The 23,992-nt window shown below is 40.1% G+C and overlaps 1 protein-coding gene across 1 annotated transcript in view; it reads left to right on the top strand.

Annotated features, from left to right (window-relative positions):
* The first annotated feature begins 1,202 nt into the window (after positions 1-1,202).
* LOC126987977 (uncharacterized) overlaps positions 1,203-23,992 on the top strand; it is a 199,689-nt gene continuing 176,899 nt past the window's right edge. The window contains exon 1 of the mRNA XM_050845681.1: positions 1,203-1,438. The gene's annotated coding sequence lies outside the window, so the exon portion shown is untranslated. The remainder of the gene's footprint in view (positions 1,439-23,992) is intronic.

A 23,992-nucleotide genomic window follows, 5' to 3' on the forward strand; every position in this document is an offset into this window, starting at 1 on the left:
TACATCGTAACATGGGTAGGCGGTGGCCGAAGTGATAGCGTACTGGACCCACATTCGCCGCGTGATGGACGACGCGGGTTCGAATCATTATGCTACCACTTGGATTTTTCAGTCACCGCCGAGTGGCTTAAAACTACCCACATGCTGTCCTGAAGACCACCCATCAACCCGGACTCTAGAGGAAGCCGTCCAAGCGAATCAAGAACGAGTTCCGGGGGGCAGCATGAGCCAATGCAAGATGGCGCCACTATAAACACTCGCCAGCGCCAGAACGGGCTGGGCCGACCATCAGGCCCCACCTGGAAGAAGCCTTGGGCCGACCATCAGGCCCCACCGGGAAGATGCCTACCGGCGCAATAGGCAACAACGTAAAAAAAAAAAAAAAAAAAAAAAAAAAAAACGCCACCCCCTCCACAGCCACCTCATACATCAATATTACAAGAGACAAATAGAGTTTGCTGATAGATATAGCGGTGGAAATTAATAGAGAAGGCAAGGAGAGTCGTATAGGTGTATCTGTTACCAAGTTCACGGTGTACGGTATTTCTACATCGTAACACCGCCACCGCCTCCACACCCACCTCATACATCAATATTACAAGAGAGAAATAGAGTTTGCTGATAGATATAGCGGTGGAAATGAATATAGAAGGCAAGGAGAGTCTAATAGGTGCATCTGTTATCAAGTTCGCATAGTACAGAAACCTTATAGTGTTGCAAAGTTCACGGTCTACGGTATTCCTACATCGTAACACCGCAAACACCAATTTTACAAGAGAGAAAGAGAGTTTGCTGATAAATATGGCGGTGGAAATGAATAAAGAAGGCAAGGAGACTCGTTTAGGGGCATCTGTTATCAAGTTCGCATGGTACAGACACCTTATTATAGTGTACCAGTAGAAGACATGGTGCTTTAAATACCAAACTAATGATATAATAAGAATAAGTCGATGATATTATAAGAGATAAATGGAGTTTGCTGATAAATATAGCGGTGGAAATGAATTAAAAAAAGGCAAAGAGACTTGTATAGGTGCGTCTGGTATAGTACAGAAACCTTACTATAGTGTACCAGAAAAAAAACATGGCTCTCTGATTGCAAAACTAATAATATGATAAGTTTAAAGTAAGTCGGTAATAGATAATACTGTACGATATCTTCTGTTTTAATATAGGGTCTGGGCGCCGTGGCTGCCAGAGCGTGTTTGAACCTCGCGAGGGAAGGTGTTGCGGCGCGGCCCGGCGGGAGTGTTACAATGTGCCTTTGGTCCTGGCAGTGACGCGAGCCAGTGCTTCCCCTCACGGCCCTAACAGTGACCTTTAGTGGTGTGTCAGGCTGTCCGGGAGGGAAGGAACAGTAGAAGCAGCAAGAGGAAACAAGACGAGACGAAAAATCACCGAAACTTTGACATTGGAAACATCCACGAAGGGATTTTGGGTGAGTGTGTTCGTGTGTTTGTGTGTGTGTGTGTGTGTGTGTGTGTGTGTGTGTGTGTGCTCAGTAACAAGTGTGTGTGTATGTATGTATGTTTGTTCGAGTTTGTGACTGTGTGTGTGTGTGTGTGTGTGTGTGTGTGTTCACAGGTGTGCGTGAGATGCTGTTAATATGTCTAGTTTTGTTGATTTTACTAATTTTATTTTTTTCATGTTTTGTTTTTGTATATATATTATTTTAAGTGGTTTAATTAAGTGGATTGTGTGACATTTTTTTCTTTTTTTTTCTTTTCCTTTTCTTTCCTTCCTTCGACCCTGCTTCCTTACTTTCCTTTTCCTTATATTCTTTCTTTACTTATTTTATTTACTTATCTTTTTATTTATTTATCTTTACCCACTTATTAATTTGTTTATTCGTTTCATCATTTTTTTGTATACCTATAATATGTTTAGCATCCATCAATATATTTACGGTATCAATATTTATGGAAGGAAATAGTGCATCCAATATTGATCTTGCAACATAGACATAAACATTCACCTTCAAGTAATCATAATTTGTCACCGCGATTACATAATTGTCAGCGTCTCCACACGTGTCTATCTTGCCCCTTGCCTCTATTTCCTGCATACCCTCCTTGGACGCCTTGACATTGCTTGATTTGGGTAGGCTCTAAGGGTCGTTTATGAGACATTTCGCCGCCCAAGAACACATATTTTGACAAGGCTTTCGTAGGAGTTATGGGCATTTCCAGGGGTAGTTTTATGACCCTGGTGGTAGTTTCACTCTTCCTCTGTACCGTGAGCATAAAAAAACACTTATTTGAACCTGATTGATCCCCCTTTTGACCTTAAGATATTGCTGATGTGAGAAGGCAAAGTGTCTTGTAATACCAGGCTAAGTTAGTGTCTTCCTATAATGGTGTTTCTTTTATCTGCCTTCACGTTACGCAGATTTCGTGATAATGTCTCTTGTAGTTTTGTCTCCATGATGTTTTTGTAGCCTTGTATATTGCAGGTCTAGTAATACCCAAATAATATCCAGTAATATTCTTAACATAACGTATTTTTCGGTTTTTAATGATTCCCTCTTCTTAGTTTTATTTCTGTATGATTATAACTAAGAACAAGTATCGTTTAAATAGTCCTAGATTTTACTATGGCATTAACGGTAAGCATCCTCCCCCCCTCCCCCCGCAAAAAAATATTCGCTTTATGGACCAACGGTATTTTTGGACTTAACTATATTTTACTGATAAATTTTAATATTATTGCAGCATTACCTAGTTTTTGGTTGTTAATATAAACCGTTGAAGCAAAAGCCTAGTAAGCGCATGTTTATATAATAATAGACACCTGGGATTCAGATAGTGGCCAAGTTTTTGCAAGAATAGCCTAATAACAATATCTTTATGGACGGTGTAGGCTATTATTGTATTGTGGTGTATTTCCTGCAAGTTCGTGTGGTTTGGGGTTCAGCAAGCGATAGATAAGCAGTGGCAGGTGTAGGGAAGGGTTTGAGATAAGATAATGGCAGAGGAAAAATGAGAGTTGGGGCTATAAAAAAAAATACTTTGTTGTTTGTTAGTTTGTAAAGGTTGACGTAAGATCTGTTTGTAGGTTCATTCGGGTTGATACTTGATTTCTTTTTCTTTTCTATTCTTTTTATTTTTATTTAGCAAGGTGTGATCGATGGAGTGGTTCGTTTGGTAATAATGACAGGAATAGTTGAGTATGATTTTAGGGTTCATTCATTCTTCTTGTTCTTGTTCTTGTTTTTGTTCTTCTCTCTTCTTCTTTTTCTTCTTTTTCTTCTTATATTACTACTATCACCACCATCACCAACACTACCACTATTATTATTTGCGGATATCAAATTTAGTCGCAGAGAGAGAGAGAGAGAGAGAGAGCTAGGCTAGGCAGACAGCGTGCCCAAACATGGCTAGGGGGGGAGGGGGTGGGGGAGTGATGGGTATACCAAAGTGCTGGGAGCTGGAAGTGGCTTGCCTGGACTGGACCCGGAGCATGACCTAGTGAATGTAAATATATTGAGGTACTGTGAAAACCAATACGTCACCTGTCCACACCTGTCCTCACCTGCTGATGAATTGACTGACACCTGCTTAGCCACATGTGTATCAGTGTTGCCATGTTCCTAAACTCACATTATCGTACTGAAAATATCTGAATTATAATGATTTTTGACTTACAACCTCACCAACAACCCTGTGACTAGACTATGCCTTCTGCTGATTGATTTACCTGCTTATATATGTGCGCATCTACGTATCTGTGCACCTGCTTATCCCTGTATTTATCTGCTTGTCCATGTCTGTGCCCTTTTAGTAATTGATTTGCTGCCTCATTCGTGTGTATCTGATTATTATTATTATTTTTTTACAGTAGAGGAAACAGTTCAAGGGCAAAAAAAAAAAAAAAAGTATCGCTTTGCATCTGATTTGGCTGTCTCTCTCTCTCTCTCTCTCTCTCTCTCTCTCTCTCTCTCTCTCTCTCTCTCTCTCTCTCTTCGTCTATGTTTTTATATTTGCATGAATCATATCAGCACCGGTAACATGATACATTGGTGGTGGTAGCTGGAATCTGAGAAAGGGAACTTGACTCCATATGAAATTTTGTGATTATGTTTTGGTAGCCTAGTATATCACAACTTTTTATTTTATTTTTATTTTTTCATGTCACCTGTACTGATATGACTCAAACCCCATCTTATTATCTCACTCTATCATTCCTACATGTAACATCGGACCATCATAACCACGCAAGCTTGCACACGTTGTCACGCGCATATGATTGAAAGGTTTGAAACTTCACCTCGTACTTCGTGACAATTAATTCTTTTGTTAATATATTAGTGTTGCAATGAGGAAAGGTAGATTGAGGTGGTTTGGATAGGTGGAGAGGACGGATAAGGTTAGTGATGTAAGAAAGGGGAGAGAGTAGTTAGATATAGCTGAGGGAAGAGTTAGGTAAGAGTTAAACTAGAGAAGAAATGACGAAATAGTTCTGACTTTAGGGAAACGAAATTTATATCATAGCCTATTAGTGAAGTTTAAATCATCCCAGTGCCTGAGACAAGTTATCTTATACTATAGTGATAAGAGATATACATAAACCGTAGTGTATTAAATAAACATGATGATGATGTGAAATAAACGAAATCTTGCTTTTCACGTTATCGCATTCGTGAAGCTTGAATTACACCATTTGTGGAGATAAAGTAAACTGGTGATAACTGGAATGTAAGAAAGGAAATCTGATTGTGGATTAATAAAAAAAGGTATAATCCTGAAGTGAAGTCAAAGAAATATTGCCTCACTTTTTAGCCTGTTAGTTAATTGTTCGTTTGGTAATAATGACAGGAATAGTTGAGTATGATTTTAGTGTCCTTTGATTCTTCTTGTTCTTGTTCTTGCTCTGTTTTTCTTGTTGTTCTTCTCTCTCCTTTTTCTTCTTCTGTTTGTGACGCTTGTATCTTATCAGTTTTTATGATCATATATGCCGGTGATAAAGTGTAAGAAACTCAACTTGGCTACGTTCATATATATAAAAAATGACTCGTGCAATACTGAAGCAAAGGAAATATTACCTCACTCCTTAGCCTATTAGTCACGTTGTAAATTTGAATCTTATCAGTTTTTATGATCATATATGCCGGTGATAAAGTGCAAGAAACGAAACTTGGCTACGTTCATATATATAAAAAATGACTCGTGCAATACTGAAGCAAAGGAAATATTACCTCACTCCTTAGCCTATTAGTCACGTTGTAAATTTGAATCTTATCAGTTTTTATGATCTGATATGCTGGCGATGAAGTGCAAGAAACGAAACGAGGTAGTGTTCATATATAATAAATGCTCGTTTAATACTGAGATAAATGAAGTATTGCCTCACTCTTTAGCCTATTAGTGAGGTGTGAGTCTTATCAGTTCTTATGATCTGATATACCGGTGATAAAATGCAAGAAACGAGACCGGGATGTGTATATATATAAAAGAAGACTCGTGCAGTACTGAAGTGAAATAAAGGAAATCTTGCCTCACTCTGTAGTCTGAAATTTAAAAGTTGAATAATATAAGAAATAAAGGGAATCTTGCCTCGCTCTGTAGTCTGATATTTAAAAGTTGAATAATATAAGAAATAAAGGGAATCTTGCCTCGCTCTGTAGTCAAATTTAAAAGCTGAATAATTTAACTATAGCCTACTCTTGATGTGGTAGAGGCTGGTAAGAAACTGAAAAATGTGATTAACCTTTACACGATAGCGTTGGTGACATCCTATTATAGTATTATCGACGTGGAATATATTAAACTACTACATTATTTTGCTTATTGCTGATGTGATTTGGCGGCTGGCGAGAATGTGAAATAATCTGAACTTTTAACTGCAATATTGGTGACGTCATACTGTTGATACTAAAGCGTGATAATGAAAAAAACAAAAAAACTAATTCCATAGCCTATTACAGTGATGCGAAATTGGTTGGTGGAAACGAACCTTCAGATTAACTAACCATTTAACTCTATTATTGATGACATGCTTATATAGTTGTTAAGGGAGACATATCAAGGGGAAAACAATAACAAATAGAAAAAAATAAAAAAGTCTCGTATCACACAGCTTCCATAAAACTAGATTGACATAAATACCAAAAGGCAACGATATAGAGTTTCTTAAATGTCTTCATACTCTCCTCTCGGTAATGTGGTAATGGCGGTGGTGGTGGTGGTGGAGATACCAATACAGTACACTGGAACCTGTTTTAAAAGGCATGGTGGTAGTAGTGGTGGAGGTGGTGGTGGTGGTGGATTGATCAACAGGTGGGTGGGTGGGTGAAAGGGTTCAGATTCCTTTCATTAATTGAGTTATGCACATGTCGAGATCCTGTGATTCCATGCGTCTCTTTGATCTTTATTTATTTATTTTTTCTTCTTCTGTTGTCTGTTGCTTATATGGGGAAGAAGGGAAAGGAAGGGGATTGGAACCTTTGTGAGGAGATGATGTTATTTTGTTTCTTTTGTTCTTATGCCTCTTGTTCTTGTTCTTGTACTTGGCTTATTTTTCTTATTTTCTGCTTGTTCTTTTTCTTCCTCCTCCTCTTCCTCTTCATTCTCGTGTGTATTATCATCATCATCATCTTCGTTTTCTTTTACCTCCTCTTTTTCTTCTTTTTTCTTCTTCTTTTTCTTCTTCTTTTTCTTCTTTTTTCTTCGTACTACTACTACTACTACTACTACTACTACTACTACTACTACTACTACTATCAGCATCAGCAACCCTGGATCGGCATGAGTCTTTTTAACTTGATACTTTCCACGCGTCCCGCAAATTGACGTCACACCTGGTAACCGCTCACTCCACTCCCCTTCCCTCCCTTCCCTCCCCTCATCTCCCATCCTCTACCCCCTCTCTCGCTATCCCTCCACTCATCTTCCTTCCCCTACCACCCTTTCCTCTTCCCTTCCCCTCCTCCTCCTCTCATCTCCCTCTCCCCCCTTTCGCCTTCTTTCCCCTCCCTTTAACCTCTTCCCCTCTCCTCCTCCTCCTCCCCGCCCCGTCAGTTCTTGCATGCATCTCACGTGAATAGGACATAAGAAGCCAGCAGCTCTCTCTCTCTCTCTCTCTCTCTCTCTCTCTCTCTCTCTCTCTCTCTCTCTCTCTCTCTCTTTGCTTTGGTGTAGAATGCCGTGAAAGAGGCTTGAATTTCTTAATCTTCTGGGCAGACTGGCATCCCTCTTCCATCTGTTTACAATATTTCTGTGCAGTCTGTTAGCTTTCATGCAGACTCCTTCCTTCTCTTCCCTTCTTTGCACCCTTCGAACAGACTGGGCCCTTCCTTTTCCCCTCCTCCTCTTTTACCCGTGTCCGAGAGGCTGTACCATTTGTTAACTCTTTATACGGACTCCCCGCCCTCTGAAAACCTTTGTTACATATGTCATAACTATCATTCAGTCTGTTAATCTGTACAACGGACTGTCTGTTTATCTCGTTCACTCGTGTTGAAGAGGCCATTAATTTTGTTATTATTTATACAAGACTTTCCTTCCGCTCCTTTACTTTATTCCCTCTTTCTTTCTTCTCTCTCTGTCTCTCTCCCATGTAAAAGATAATCTGCAAGTATGTTAACCTGTGCATCGGATTTTTTGTTAATCTCAGTCATTCATGTAAAAAAATCTATTCATTATATTACCATTTGTACAAGATTTTTCAACATCTCTCTCTCCTCTCTTTCCTCTTCTTTTTTCCTGCTCCTTCTCTCTCAGCAAGTCTATTAACATGTGTAGACTGCTTGCATACCTTACCTCGTTCACTCTTGCACACAAAGCCGCAGTCTGTTACCCTTGAACTGACTCTGCCGCACTTTGTTCACCTGGTTACGAGAGGTCACGCAGTCTTACCTTTTAAACTGACTGTCTGCCCCGCGTTCCCTTGCTCATCCGTGCCTGTTAACTCTTTTATATGTTTGCTCCTTCCTCGCTCCTCTGTTGATATTTGATACAGACTTTTCTATATTCTTTTGCCGTGCCTCACTATTGTAGCGTTTCATCGGATACCTTGAGGAGAGAGAGAGAGAGAGAGAGAGAGAGAGAGAGAGAGAGAGAGAGAGAGAGAGAGAGAGAGAGAGGAATAATATTGTTAAAAGTCACCTCACGTTGCCACTTCTACAACTAACACATATACACTTGGTTTATATATTAGTTTTTGTGTAACTTCTCTACCTTAACCCCGTTCTTTAATCCCATACACAACAATGCTATCAGATACGCTCAAGGGAAATCAACATAAGCCAGCCCTCGTACTTATACATAAAAAACAACAACAATCAGGCCCATAATCTCCAACACTTAAGGGCTTACACACGCACATTTGATAAGGTTTTCGTGGAAGTTGTGTTAGTATTTCCATGGGTAGTTTTATGAGCCTAGTGATAAGTTGACAAGGCTTCTGCACCATAAAGAACCACTCATGAGAACCCGACTAATCTCCGTTGTGACCTTAGGAAATCCTTGTTGTAAGAGCCGAAAGCGTGTGAGAACAAGGGCCGTGGGTAATTTTATGAGCCTAGTGATAAGTTTGACAAGGCTTCTGGACCATACATGTGAAGAACCACTCATGAGAACCGACTAATCTCCGTTGTGACCTTAGGAAATCAATGTTATGAGGGCCTAAAGGGTCTGAGAACAAGGGTAGTTTTATGAGCCTAGTGATAAGTTTGACAAGGCTCCTACACCATGAACGTGAAAAGAGTAACCTACTCATGAGAACTCGACTAACCTTCTTTGTGGCCTTGGGATATCTTCATTGTTAGAGCCGAAAGCGTCTGAGATCAAGGGCCATGGGTAGTTTTATGAGCCTATAGTGAAACCAAACTGTCGAGTCCGTTTTGGCGTTGGCTCCCTCGGGTCCATTTCTCCCCTATGCTCTGCCAAACAGTCCGAACACCTATTTTTTCCTCTCATATGTTACCTATAGCTTCCATATGAGAGGAAGAGATAGGTGTTGGGACTGTTTGACAAGGCTCCTGCACTATAGAACGTAAATAATAAACCACCCATGAGAACCCGACTCTAATCTCCGTTGTGCCCTTGGGAACTCTTTGCTGTGAGATCAGTACTTAGTTTTGACATTAGTTCGTAAGTGTAGGTTCCAATGCCTTCCTGCCTGAACGGAAACCAGGTGCATGTGGTAGAGATGAGTGAACGCGTAATAGACAGGATATTGAGAAGCTTGTTATGATGGAGAGTCGGCGAAGAAAGTCGGGAGAGCGAACGACTTCTTTCTCTTCTGTTAATAGGTGTTGTTAAATTCAGGCTTGTCTCTCTCTCTCTCTCTCTCTCTCTCTCTCTCTCTCTCTCTCTCTCTCTCTCTCTCTACTACTACTACTACTACTACTACTACTACTACTACTATTACTACTACTACTACTACTACTACTACTATTACTACCACCACCACCACCACCACCACTACTACTACTACTACTACTACTACTACTACTACTACTACTACTACTACTACTCGTACCCTTCAATAAACACCTAATGAAAGTAAGAGGAATCAGAGTTCATTGAGAGGAATAATAAGAAGGGAAGATGTGAGAACCGTCCCAAGCGTAAAAAAATAAATAAGATAAAATAAAAATAAAAATAGAATAGAATAAAAAAAACTCCCCCGGGAACATCCGTTTTAACTAGTTTAACGTAAAAAAGAAAAAGAAAAAAAAAAGAGCATTGAGTAACATCAGGAAAAATAGCACACAAAAAACACGATACACACACACACACACACACACACACACACACACACACACACACCTGGTATCACGCTTCATCACACACACACACACACACACACACACACACACACACACACGTAAGAGAAAGAAGTCGGAGTTCGTAATAATTATACAAGAGTGCTAATGAGTTTAAATTCCTCTCCAAATCACGTAATAACAGGAAGGTGAATGAGAGGAAAGAAAACAAGCAAACAGACAGACTAACACGCCCCATCAAACACACACACAAGAGGATGAGTTGATTAAGTAACCTGTTGTGGCGAACTGACTTCTTGCTGTTGATGTAAGAAAAAAAAGTAATAATAATATGTAAAAAAAAAAAATACACGTGTAATTGAAGCTCAGTAAACACCTGTCTCCATGGCTCATTGGATATACTGACGAAGGTGAAGGATATCAATAGACCTTTCGATGGGTGTTGTTTTAAGTGTTTTTTTTACAACAAAGGAGACAGCTCAAGGGCACAAAAAAAGGAAACAATATAAAAAAAGCCCGCTACTCGCTGCTCCTAAAAAGAATCCAAGGAGGTGGCCGAAAGAGGGGTCAATTTCGGGAGTGTTGTTTTTTCAAGGTAATACAGAAGTGGAGGACGTGGGTATACATCAACCTCTTAACTTCCTATCCTTTGTTTTTCCTTTCCTAGTTTTTCTCTTTTTTTCTTTATTTTCTTTTTCATTGTCTTACTTTCCCTTTCCTTTTTTGCCTGGTCTTGCTTCGTATTCTTTCCTTTCATATACTCTTTTCTTTGTCTTATTTCCCTTCCCTTGTTTTCCTTTCCATTCCTTTCCATTCTTTGCCTTGCCTAACTTCTTCATTTATTTTGCCTTTCCTTCCTTTCCTATTCTTTCCTTCCCTTTTCTTTCCTTTTATTTCCTTTCTTTTCCCTTCCCTTTTCCTTCCTTCCCTTCCTTCTTTTCCTTTTCCTTTCTCCTTCCTTCCTTCCTCCCTTCCCTTCGTATTGCTTTCCTTTCCTATCCTCTCCCTCTTCCATTTCCTTCCGTTTTCCTCAACTTGCTTTTCCTGACCCTTGCTTGACCTTTCTGACTGTATTCCCTTACCTGGTCTTGTCTTACCTCCTCGTCTTTTCTCCTTTCTTCCTTTTCTCTTCCTTTCGCTTTTTCTCCTTCTCTTACTTTCCCTTTCCTTGCCTTGCGTTTCCAGATCCTTGTCTGCACCTGTTGTACCTTCCCTTACCTGGCCTTGTCTTACCTTGCTTTCCTTTCCTCTTTCCTCTATTTCCTTTTCATTCACTTATTTTTATTTTATTTTCACCTCTATGTTTGTCACCTTCCTTTCCTTTCCCTTTTTTCCTCTCCCTTTCCTCTGCCTTTCTCTCTCTTCCTCTCTTTCCTTTCCTTTCCCTCTTTTCCTCTCCCTTTCCTCTTCTAACTATTCCTCCACTTCCTTTCCTTTCCCTCTATTCCTCTTCCTTTCCTCTCCATACTATTCCTCCACTTCCCTTCCTTTCCCTTTCCTTGACTTACCCATGACTTACCTTCCCTTTCTTTACCTGTGTAGTCAAGTCTTACCGGCGTGACTTTCAGAGATGACCCTGGTTGGTGGCGGGACTGCTGTGTGAGTCTCTCTAATTAATGAGGTGGACGAGTCTCGGCAAAGAGTTCAGCGTTTGCACAAGTAAAGGAAACCGCTGCTGGAGGGACAGGTGGCGCTGGGGTTGTGTTTTTTGTGTGCCTGTATTAACATTGCCAAGGTGTGTGTGGGGGTAGGAAGGGGGGGTGGAAGTGTGTGTGTAGGGGAGGGGGTAAGTAAGTGTGTGTGTGTGTGTGTGTGTGTGTGTGTGTGTGTGTGTGAGAGAGAGAGAGAGAGAGAGAAATGAAAGAAAGAGAAGAGAGAGAGAGAGGAGAGGAGAGAGGAAGGAAATGTTGAAAGGAAGGAAAAAAAAAATATTATGGCAAGGCAAAAAATGTTAAATAGAAATGGAAAGGAAAACAAGGAAGGAAGGAAGGAAGATTGAATGAGAGAAAAAAGGGAAAGGAAGTCGTGAGAGAGAGAGAGAGAGAGAGAGAGAGAGAGAGAGAGAGAGAGAGAGAGAGAGAGAGAGAGAGAGAGAGAGAGAGAGAGAGAGAGAGAGAGAGAGAGAGAGAGAGAGATTTAGTATTGAGGGAGAGGATTTTCTTTCTTTTTTAGGAAATGAACGAGATGAAAGGCAGGAAAGTGAAAGGAAGGAAGGAAAAGGAGATAAGGAAAAAGAGATAAGGAGAGGAAGGAAAGAAGGAAACGGAGAGAGAAAAAGGAAATAAGGGATGAAGGAAAATGAAAGAAAGAAAAGTAAGAACGAAGAAAGATAAACTAAAAAAAACTAAATAAAAAATGAAAGAAAGAAAAGAAGGAACGAGGAAAGAAACGAAATGAAAAGAAAGGACAAAAAAAAAGATGAAAAGAAAATGAAATAAAAAAGAGAGAACGAAGAAAACAAACAAACGAACGAAAAGAAAGAAAAGAGATGAGAAAATGAAAGTAAGAAAAAGAAAAGAAATATCGTCAAAGAAAAAAAACGAAAAAAAAGGAGAAAAAAACAAATGAATGAAAAATGAAAGGGAGAAGACACGAAGAGAGGAAAGGAAAGGAAAGGAGGACGCATATAAGGAGTGTGTTTGTTTTGCCACCCTCGTGTTTTTTGAGTGAGTGAGTGAGTGAGTGAGTGAAGCCTCGTTGAGCAACCCTGGGTGACCTGCTTACTGTGTGTGTGCGTGTGTGTGTGTGTAGCGAGAGAGAAAAAAATATATATAGAAGGAGAAAGAAAAGCATATCAGTCACTTATCTTACAATTTTTTTTTAACAGTACCATTTATATTAATTGTTCTTATCATTCCTATCTCTGTGAGTCCTGTAAGATCAAAGTTCTCACACGCAAACACTCAAAAACCTCTCCTAGAGTCTTATGTTAAGCTCTAAACTCACGTAATTAAAAGGAAAGAGAAAGGAACTATATTGACGCACTGTGAGGCCAAGATTTTTTGTTTTGCCACATATACTTTTTCATTTGGTTTGTCTTTCTCGTCTTTTCTCTTCTCTTTTTTCTTTTCTTTATCTTCTTTTTCTCTTCTCTTCTCTTCTCTTCTCTTCTCTTCTCTCTTCTCTTCTCTTCTTTTCTCTGCTTTCCTCCTCTCTTTTTTTCTTCTTTTCTCCTCTCTTCTCTTCTCTTCATTTCTCTTCTTTTCTCTTCGCTTCTCTTCTCTTCTCTTCTCCTTCTTTTCTTTTCTCATCAATAACCCTCCCGAGAGTCAAATGTTAAGTACAGTATAAACCCACGCAGTTTAAAGGAGAGAGAAAAAGTATATTGAGGTACGTTTATATGAATTACTTATGGACCAAAAAAGAAAAGGGTGCTTAATATTAATCTACGGCTAAGTGCAACTCTTCTTCTTGAGCGGGATTTTTTGCTTCCTGTTATTATTGACTTTGAGCTGCTTCTATTGCTTCTCGGGAGGGTTTTTTTTTGTTTCCTGCTTTTTTTTGTCTTTGATCTCCATTGCTTCTCGGGCAGGCATTTTTTGTTTCCTGTTTTTGTTGTCTTTGAATTCAATTGCTTCTCGCGCGGGTATTTTTTGTTTCCTGCTTTTTGTTGTCTTTGAACTCCATTGCTTTTCGGGTGGGTATTTTTTGTTGACTTTGAGGTGCTTCCATTACTGTAAAAACGGGATGCAGTGGGGGGGGGGGTTAGGGGGGCACCTTTCTCGCGTACCCCCCTTTATGATAACCGTTTGATATCACCAGAAAATGAAACTAAACTCGGGACATTTACATAATGATTGCATAGATAACCACAATAATTAATAGATATATACGTAAAAAAACGTTGACCTCTATCACTTCAGCGTGACATAACTCCTTACGTAATGCTTAATTGGGTCTAATCACTCTATATAAGTACTTGATAATTAACAGAAGTGTCTTAGGAAAAAGTAATTATCAGATCTCTCTTCTCAGTGTTGCCTTGGGAATGTTGAGAGAGAGAGAGAGAGAGAGAGAGAGAGAGAGAGATTGAGAAAACCCCTTTTTATTACTTTATTTTTCTTGATTTTAAGGTGAAAAGAGGAGAAAGGCAAGAAAATAAGAGGAAGGAAAGAAGGAACGGAGAAAGAAAAGGAAAATAAAGATGAAGGGAAATAAAAATGAAGATAAGGGCACGAGAGAGAGAGAGAAAACAGACGGCCCCAAAACGAACCGTGAGTCTTGTAAATATAGACAGACAGACAGACATAATTATAAACCCAGGCACGATGACCTTTGCACGGCCTCAAGCGAATAATCGGAATACAAGATAAAGAGTCGATAAAGAGACGGAGTTTGTAATAAGCGTGAAAGGGCAGAGGAGGGAAGGAGGGCGGAAGAAAGGGAGAGAGGGAGGGAAGGACACCTGGCTACACTTTTGACAGGTGAGAGAAGGGAGAGGAAGGAGAGGCTGTGCTGGGGGTGATGATAAAAATATTAATACAAGGAAAGAAGGAAAAATGGAAGAAAGAAAGGGAGGGAGGGAGGGAGGAAAGGAAGGACACCTGGCTACACTTTTGACAGGTGAGAGAGGGAGAGGAAGGGAGGCTGTGGTGGTGATGATAAAAAAAGATAATACTAAGAAGGAAGGAAGGAAGGAAGAGAGGGAGGGAGGGAAGGAAGGAACTGGCTACACTCCTGACAGGTGAGAGAAAGAAAGAGATGAAGGGGAGACTGCTGCTGATGATAATGATGATAAGAGAAATAACAGAATAAGAATAGGAATAACAGAGTAGGAACAGTGATAACATTAGTGATATTTTTTTGTAGGGAGAAAGGGAAAGAAGGACACCTGGTTATACTGTAAAAGGTTAGAAGAAGAGGAGGGAGACGAAGGGGAAGCTGTGGTAATGATGATGATACTACTGATAATAAAAGGAATATGAATAAGAATAATGATAACAAAAGTATTTCCCTAAACTAAAGGGAGAAAGGGAAGGGAGGGACACCTGCTTACGATCTGACAGGTGAGGAGAGGTAGGGGAGAAGGGGAAAGCTGTGATGATGTTAATATTGATCATAAAAGGAATAAAAATAAGAAAGATAATAATAACAATGATATTTCTTGAAGGGAGAGAGTGAGGAAGCGAGGGACACCTGCTTACGATCTGACAGGTGCGAAGAAGAGATTGGAAAGAAAAGGAAAGCTATGGTGATGTTAATATTGATCATAAAAGGAATAAAAATAATAAAGATAATAATAACAATGATATTTCTTGAAGGGAGGGAGTGAGGAAGCGAGGGACACCTGTTTACGATCTGACAGGTGCGGAGAAGAGATTGGAAAGAAAAGGAAAGCTATAGTGATGATAATTTTGATAATAAAAAGAATAAAATTAACAATGATTATGATAACAGTAATATATCTTGAAGGGAGTGAGTGAGAAAGGCACACCTGCTTACGATCTGACAGGTGCGAAGGAGATGTGGGAGAGGAGGGAGAGGCTGTGATGATATTCGTATGATAGGAAGAATAAGAAAAATAATGGTGATGAAAATATTAATGATAAGAAGAATAAGAATAATGATGATACTAGTGATAAGAATAAAGATCAAACCCTGGACCTCTATCAGCTTTTCAGCCTAACGCCCCTAAACTGATCTCTGTAGGCCTATGTGTGGGAGATAAGATGCGATTTGAATCCACTTACAAACACTATATTAGATTAGCAGGTCAGTGCCTCCAACAGATGTCCACTTCTTCTGATAACTACTACTACTACTACTACTACTACTACTACTACTACTACTACTACTACTATTATTACTACTACTACTACTACTACTTTTTTTTTTTAACTACTACTACTACTACTGCTACTACTACTACTACTACTACTACTACTACTACTACTACTACTACTACTACTTGGTCTATTACTTATACTACTTTTTGTTTTCTTGTTCTTGTTTTAGTTCTTGATTTTTTGTTGTTGTTGTTGTTGTTGTTCTTGTTATTGTTCTTCTTGTTCTTCATCTTCTTTTTCTTCTTTTTCTTCTTTTTCTTCTTGTTCTTCTTTCTCTTCTTTTTCTTTTTCTTTTTCTACTACTACTACTACTACTACTACTACTACTACTACTACTACTACTACTACTACTACTACTACTACCACTACTACTACTGTCATGTGCTCGAGTCCAGTTAGGAAACGGAACAAGGAGAACAAAAAGAGAAAAGCGAGAATGATGGAAAAATGTTAAAATGAAACAAAAAATGAGTTGGTTATCACGTAGCAATAATTTCAGTCCGGTGTTTGGCAAGAGAAATGAGAATGTGTGATAACGGAGAGAGATAAATACACAGAATTAATAGGATACGAAGGAAATGAATAGGAAGGAACGTGTCTCTCTCTCTCTCTCTCTCTCTCTCTCTCTCTCTCTCTCTCTCTCTCTCTCTCTCTCTCTCTCTCTCTCTCTCTCTCTCTCTCTCTCTCTCTCTCTCTCTCTCTCAGTATCAGTTTCACGGAATATTGTCTTGTTTTTCCTGTAATTTTTCTGTTATTTTCTATTATTATTATTTTATTTTTATTTTAATTGAATTTCTTTGGCTTATCTCAAGAAGGATACACAAATTGGATTAGTTTATTGTGCTAAGATTGGTTTCGTTAATTATCTTGTGGCTGTAATTATTATTATTATTTCTATTATTATTATTATTATTATTATTATTATTATTATTATTATTATTATTATTATTATTATTATTATTATTATTATTATTATTATTATTATTATTATTATTAGTAGTAGTAGTAGTAGTAGTAGTAGTAGTAGGAGGAGGAGGAGGAGGAGCAGGAGTGGAGTAAAGAGTAGTGGTAGAGAAGAGGAATAAGTGAGAATAATGTAGTGGAAGGGTGGAGAGGATATATAGTGGAAGAAGCAGAGTGGAAGAGTGTGAAGAGTAGTGGTGGAGTGGAGTGTGAGGAAGAGGATGGGAGTAGTGGTGGTGGTGGTTGTGGAGGTGATGGTGGAGTTATGGGGTGTGAAGGTAGTAGTTTTGGTGGAGTGGTGATGGGGAGGTCGGTAACAGTGGTGGTGGTGGTGATTGTGGTGGTGGTGGAGGAGGTGGAGGTGACTGGTGATGTCAAGGTGAGGTGAACACGTGGTCAGGCTAATTAGCCTTGCAAATTATCTGTACCTAACCTTTACGCGTCCTGTGCCCTTCTTACCCTTCCCATCACTTCCCTTCCCTTCCCTTCCCTTCCCTTCCCCTTACTCATCCCCCTTCACTCATCTCCCCTTCCTCCTTCCCTTATTCATCCCCCCTTTCCCATCACTTCCCATCCTCCTCCTTCCTTACCTCTCCCCTTCCCCTTACTCATCCCCTTTCACTCATCCCCCCTTTCTTCCTCCCTTCCTTCCCCTTCCCATCACTTATCCTCCCTTCCCCTTTCCTATACCCATCACCTCTTCCCATCACTTCCCATCCTCCTTCTTCCTTACCTCTCCCCTTCCCCTTACTCATACCCCTCCCCCCCTTCCCTTATTCACCCCCCCCCCTTCCCATCACTTATCCTCCCTTCCCCTTTCCTATATCCATCACCTCTTCCCATCACTTTCCTTCCCTTCCCTTCCCCTTACTCATCCCCCTTCCTCCCTCCCTTCCGCTTCCCTTATTCATCCCCCCTCCCCATCACTTATCATCCTCCCTTCCCCTTTCCTATACTCATCACCTTTTCCCATCACTTCCCATCCTCCCTCCCTTCCTTCTTCCCTCTTCCGTTCTCCCCCCTTCCCCTTCCCTTCCCCTTCCCTTCCCTTCCCATTCCCTCACATCACTGTTATTCTCCCTTCTCTTCCCCCATCCTCTCCATCTCCCTCTCCCTCCCTTCCTCTCTCCCTCATTCACTCTCTCCCATGACTTACCACACAGCTGCATCCCTCATCTCTCTCTCTCTCTCTCTCTCTCTCTCTCTCTCTCTCTCTCTCTCTCTCTCTCTCTCTCTCAAATTTAGGCTTTTATTTGCTCTTCCTTCATTTCTTCGTTAGTTTTCTGTATTTCTCCCTTTTTTTCTTACCTTCATTTATTATTTCTCTTTATTTTCTTCTTTCTGTCTTCCTTTCTTTCTTCCTTATCTTTTGTAATTGTCTGTCGCTCTTTTTATCCCCCTTTTTTTAACTAATCTCTCTCTCTCTCTCTCTCTCTCTCTCTCTCTCTCTCTCTCTCTCTCTCTCTCTGGTAAGCTCGTTTCGCACCTCACTGACTCACTCTCACTCAACTCACTCATATTTACTCTCTCCCCCTCCCTCCCTCTCCCCCCTCCCCTCCCTTCCTTCCTTCCCCTTTCCCCTCTCCCTAACCTTCACCCTTTAAAGGAATACAGCGTGAAAATAGAGGGAAATTAATTGGTAAAGGTTGTGATGAGCGCTGACCTGTAAAAATGGAGGTGATGATGGTGGTAGTGGTGGTAGTAGTAGTAGTAGTAGTAGTAGTAGTAGTAGTAGTGGTAGTCGTATTTTCATTATTGTATTTTTTTTCTTTTCCGTGTATTATTATTTTTTTATCTTTCTATTTCCTTTTTTTTTCGTTCCAATTTTCTTTCTTTTTTATAGATAGTTTTCTCTCTTAATTAATATTCTACTTTCCCTTTTCTTTATTTTTTTTTCATTGATTTTCTTCTCTCTTCTACATTCGTTTTATCTCTCTCTTTGTCTCTCTGTCTGCCTGTCTATATTTGTATGTATGTATGCATGCTTCTGCTACCTGTAATTAAGGCGCCCAGGTGTAATTGTCTCCGTTACTACTTCGTCTGTTACTGCTACTACTACTACTACTACTACTACTACTACTACTGTTACGTCTACCTGTAATTAAGGTGGCCAGGTGTAAGCACTACCTGGCTGAGTGACGTCATCAGGAACAGGTGTGTTGTGAGTCCTGCAACGCGGCCACAATGGGAGGAACAGGAAGCAGGTGCGAGAGAGAGAGAGAGAGAGAGAGAGAGAGAGAGAGAGAGAGAGAGAGAGAGAGAGAGAGAGAGAGAGAACACAAAAAGAAAGAAAACAAAAATAAGCTGACAGAGGGATTGAAAGAACGAAAAAATGAAAAAAGAAAACAAAGGAAACAAGAATAGTAAAAATAAATCAAGAGAGAGAGAGAGAGAGAGAGAGAGAGAGAGAGAGAGAGAGAGAAGGGGGGCGTGGCTCGGCAGGGCGGAAGAGTCGCAAAAAAGCTTCCAATATTATAATAAAGTTAATATTTACGTGTTGGCAACCCTTCTCTCTCTCTCTCTCTCTCTCTCTCTCTCTCTCTCTCTCTCTCTCGATGGGGAAGATAAGGAAAGGGAAAACTTGGGGAAAGGGGAAGGAGGAGGAGGGGAGAGAGAAGAAGGAGGGAAGGAATGGAGAGAAGGAAGAGGAGGGGAAAGAAGGGGGAAGAGGAAGCGATTGGGTACAGTAGGCTGGGGAGGAAGGGGAGGAATAGATGGAAGGGGAGAGAGGGGATGTGGGAGGCAGCAACTGATTGATGTGGGAAGGTGAATGTGGAAGGGGAGAGGAAGGGAAGGGAATGGGTGAAGGGCACAGCGTTTGGGAGAGGTAAAGAGGAAGGGGAACAGCGGGGAGTTGAGGGGAGAGGGGAGAAGGGAGAGGAAGGGAAGTTAGGAGGGCGAAGGAAGTTTAATTTCACGACCAATTCTGCTTATCATGTCATTAACCGAAAAACAGTCACGAATTGAACCCCAGCGTCTGTGTGTGTGTGTTTGTGTGTGTATGTGTGTGTGTGTGTGTGTGTGTGTGTGTGTGTGTGTGTGATGACCTTAGCATGGCGTGGTGGGGGTTGGGGTCACAGGCTGCCGCTAGGAATGCTTGAACAGTGACCCCGGAGAAGAAGGAAGACGAGGAGGAGGAGGAGGAGGAGGAGGAGGAGGAGAAGAAAGAAGACCGTATTTTTAGATTTTCAACATTGGTGAAAATATTTTGTTCCCTGTAAAAGAAAATGCAGGAGAAGAAGGAAGACGAGGAGGAGGAGGAGGAGAAGGAGAAGGAGAAAGACCGTATTTTTAAGATTTCCAACATTGGTGAAAATATTTTGTTCCCTGTAAAAGAAAATGCAGCCTCCGTGTGTGTGTGTGTGTGTGTGTGTGTGTGTGTGTGTGTGTGTGTGTGTGTGTGTGTGTGTGTGTGTGTGTGTGTGTTATTGGGGTCAGGTGTGTGTGTTGCGTCACCGTTTGGACTCACGGCGTTGCATTTTCCTCGCTTCACTAGTCTTACGGACAGGGAGGGAGGGAGGGAGAACTTGCCCAATGTTACTGCCCCTGTTTCTGCTACTGTTTTAATTTATTTTTCACTTGTTTTCTTCGTTTACTTTTTATAATTTTTATTTGTCTATACTTAATTTTTTAATTTGTTCTTTTCTTTCGTTTTTTATCTTTTTTCTTGTATCTTTGTTTATGCTTATGTTTTATTTATTTATTTGTTTCTCTTATTTATTTGTTTTGTTTTTGTTAGTATGTTGTATTTTTTATTCGTTTTTGTTGTTGTTGTTGTTGTTGTTGTTTGATCGGGATAACAGTAGAATTAACATCAACAGTAGTAACAGTGATGGCAAGAACAAAATCAATAATAGGAATAGAATGATAGTAGTAGTAGTAGTAGTAGTAGTAGTAGTAGTAGTAGTAGTAAAAATAATAATAATAAATTGATAATGATAATGATAACAATAGCCAACTACAATAAATACAACAACAGCATCAAGAAAACAAGAAAAACAGCAGCAGTAAAGTACAAGAAGAAAACCAACAACAATAAAGTAAAAACAACAACAACAACAACAAGAACAGGATCAGAACACACACAAACAGATCTCAATGCCATTAGCTCTCACTCTCCGTCTGACCCTAACACACACACACACACACACGCACACACACACACACACACACACACACGTGACATTTATATATTATTACAACACAAGCAACTTTTTTTTTTTTAAGCAATCAGGAACAAAGTAATGGAGTATGTTCACAAAATGCGTCAACCACCAAAAATCTTTCTCCCCCAGCTTCTTTGTTACCCGCAGGAAGTATTAGAGAAGGTAATTCATGAGGTCCTGTTTGGCTTTTTGTTATTCTATCTGATCCATTTTTCTTCTTTCATCCTCTTTAATTCTTCAATCTTTTTCACTTGTTTCATCTTATTTTTCATTCATCCTTTTTTTTTTCTTTTTACCTTTCACGACGAGGAACTGGAAAGAGGTCGCGTGGTCTCAGTAAAATGATAAGGTAGTGGTGGTGATAGTGGTTTTAGTAGTGGGGGTAGTAGTAGTAGTTGTAGTAGTAGTAGTAGTAGTAGTAATAGTAAAAATGTTATGTTAGGTTTTAAAGTGAATGAGTTTGCATTTTCTTGAGGTTCAGCAATATAGTAAAGCTTTGTTATTATTATTATTATTATTATTATTATTATTATTATTATTATTATTATTATTATTATTATTATTATTACCTCTACTACTACTACTACTACCACTACTACTACTACTACTATTACTACTACTACTACTACTACTACTACTACTACTACTACTACCACTTAGAAGGGGGAAAGAATAAGTAGTGAGAGTGAAACTGAAGGCAAGCGTGTGTGTGTGTGTGTGTGTGTGTGTGTGTGTGTACGCCAGGGGGCACTCAAGGGCAGAAAGTGAGTGACGGAGGGCACTAGCCTTTCTCTCTCTCTCTCTCTCTCTCTCTCTCTCTCTCTCTCTCTCTCTCTCTCTCTCTCTCTCTCTCTCTCTCTCTCTCTCTCTCTCTCTCTCTCTCTCTCAAGTGCTTAGCCTCGTCACCCTCGCCCAATTTTGGCCTCACGAGTTGTTCTTTAATCGCGTCTGTCTGTCTTTCTATCGGTCTGTCTGTCTTGGTGTCTGACTGTCTATCTGTCTATTTCTTCCTCCCCCTTTATTCCTTTGTTTCTCTCTCTTTTTCTCTCTCTTGTTTTCTACTTTTTCTTTGGCTTTGTATATCATATGTTTTACTTGACCTGATTTTCATTGTTGTATTTTTCCTCTACGTTTATTTTTCTCTTTTCTTATATATCTTATTACTCGGTGCATTTTTCCTTTCTTTTTCTAGTTTTTCTCTTTTTTCTCTTGTTTTCAATTTTACTCTTTTCTTTCATTCTTTTCTTTGGTTTTCATTTCTCTCTTTCATTCGTCTTTTTCTTTTCTCCTTTTCTCTGTCTGCCTGTCTGTTTTTTTTTATAAGTATGTATGTATGTATGTATGTATAGATGCATAGATGGATATATATTACTATCATCATCATCATAATCATCATCATAGTTATCATCATCATCATCATCATTTATATTAACGTCGTACCCTTCACATAAAAGGCACTTATCATAACATTGCCATTAACACATCATATTTACATCACTATCTCACCCTTACATAATACTGCCGCAATGAACAACGTACACACACACACACACACACACACACACACACACACACTGACAAGGTATACTGACAATGAGGAGCAGATCGCCTCTCACATACAACACAGCATGCCGGTTGGTGTTGAGGTTAATGGCACTTATTACAGAGGGAGACAATGGTGTTCGATTCCACTTAGTACTATTCAAAGGTGTTCAGTAGATCCTAATGATACAATGGCTTCAGTATAACGGGGGTGTGTGTCCTCTCTCTCTCTCTCTCTCTCTCTCTCTCTCTCTCTCTCTCTCTCTCTCTCTCTCTCTCTCTCTCTCTCCTTGTTATTCGCCCTCCTTCCCTTGTTCCTTCTCTTTTTTTTATTTATTTAGTTTTTCCTTTTCTTTTTTCAGTTGTTCCTTTTCTTTTTCCTTTTTCATTTCATCATTTCCTTTTTCTTCTTGTTCTTGTTTTGATTCTTTTTGATCTTTTTTATTTTACTTTTTCTTTATTCTTTTTTGTTTTTTGTTCTTTTTCGTCTTTTTCTTCTATTCCTCATCCTCCTCCTCTTCTTTTTTGTTCTTTTTGTTCTTGTTCTTGTTATTTTTCCTTTTATTATTGGTTTAGTTTATTGATTTTTTTGTTATTTTTTTTACCCTTTTATTTTTTTCTTTATCATTCTCCCCCTCCTCCTCCTCCTCCTCCTCTTCTTCTTATTTTTATTCTCTTCATTCTTCCATACTTACTCCTTCCCTTCCTTCTCCTCCCTTTCCTCCTGTTATCCACGTGTTTTTGTAGTATTAAACAACAACAACAACAACAGCAACAACAACAACAACAACAAAAACGCAGCAGCTCATCCTAATACAGTTCGCTAATAATATAGTTCGATATTTATCCGTCATTGTTGTTCCGTACTTTCATTATAACCAGGCCGGCGGTGGTGGAAGAGTAGATAGTGTTATGATGATTACTACGACTTTTTGTTCTCTCTCTCTCTCTCTCTCTCTCTCTCTCTCTCTCTCTCTCTCTCTCTCTCTCTCTCTCTCTCTCTCGTGTTATTATTAAGTTCTATTTTGTCTCTGTATATTCTTTGTAGCGAGAGAGAGAGAGAGCATGTCTAAACGGATGATTCGAGACAGCAATAACGTAAAGAATTTCTGCTGATCTCTCTCTCTCTCTCTCTCTCTCTCCCTACCATTCCTGTTGTTATTGTTTTTGGTGAAGTTAGTGGTGGTCGCGGTAGTGGTGATGGTGTTAGTAGTGGTGTTAGTGGTAATGGAGGGAAAGAACGGGTGGTGGTGGTGGTGATGATGGTGATGAAGAAGGTGATGGTGGTAGTGGTGGTGGTGATATTTGTAAGGGTGATGACAATGGATGATTTCGAATTGGTCTATGTGCGGAAGTGGTGGTGGTGGTGATGATGATGGTGATGAAGAAGGTGATGGTGGTGATGATGTTGGTGATGTAAGCGACGGCGGCGGATGTGGAGGTGGTGAAGATGGGTGCTGGTATTGGTGCCATTGGTGGTGGTGGTGGAGGAGGTGAAGATGGTGTTAGCGGTGGTGGTGGTGGTGGTGGTGTGGCGGCGCCCTTAGCCATATAGAGGGCCCGGAGGTGTCTACGCCCGAGGAGGGAGGGAGGGGGAGGAGGAGGAGGAGGGGCGGAGGGAGGTAGAGGTGGAGAGGTGAGGGAGGTGGGACGTTGTGGAGGAGCGGCGGAGGGAGGTGAAGGGAGAGGTAGAGGAGGGACGAAGTGGAGGAGGGAAAGGTGGAGGGGTGAGGGAGGAGAGGGACGAAGTGGAGGAAGGGTTAAGGGAAGGGAAGGTAGAAGTGGAGGGGTGAGGTGGAGGAGGTGGA

The sequence above is a fragment of the Eriocheir sinensis genome, chromosome 67, assembly GCF_024679095.1.
Source record: "Eriocheir sinensis breed Jianghai 21 chromosome 67, ASM2467909v1, whole genome shotgun sequence".
Taxonomy (NCBI): domain Eukaryota; kingdom Metazoa; phylum Arthropoda; class Malacostraca; order Decapoda; family Varunidae; genus Eriocheir; species Eriocheir sinensis.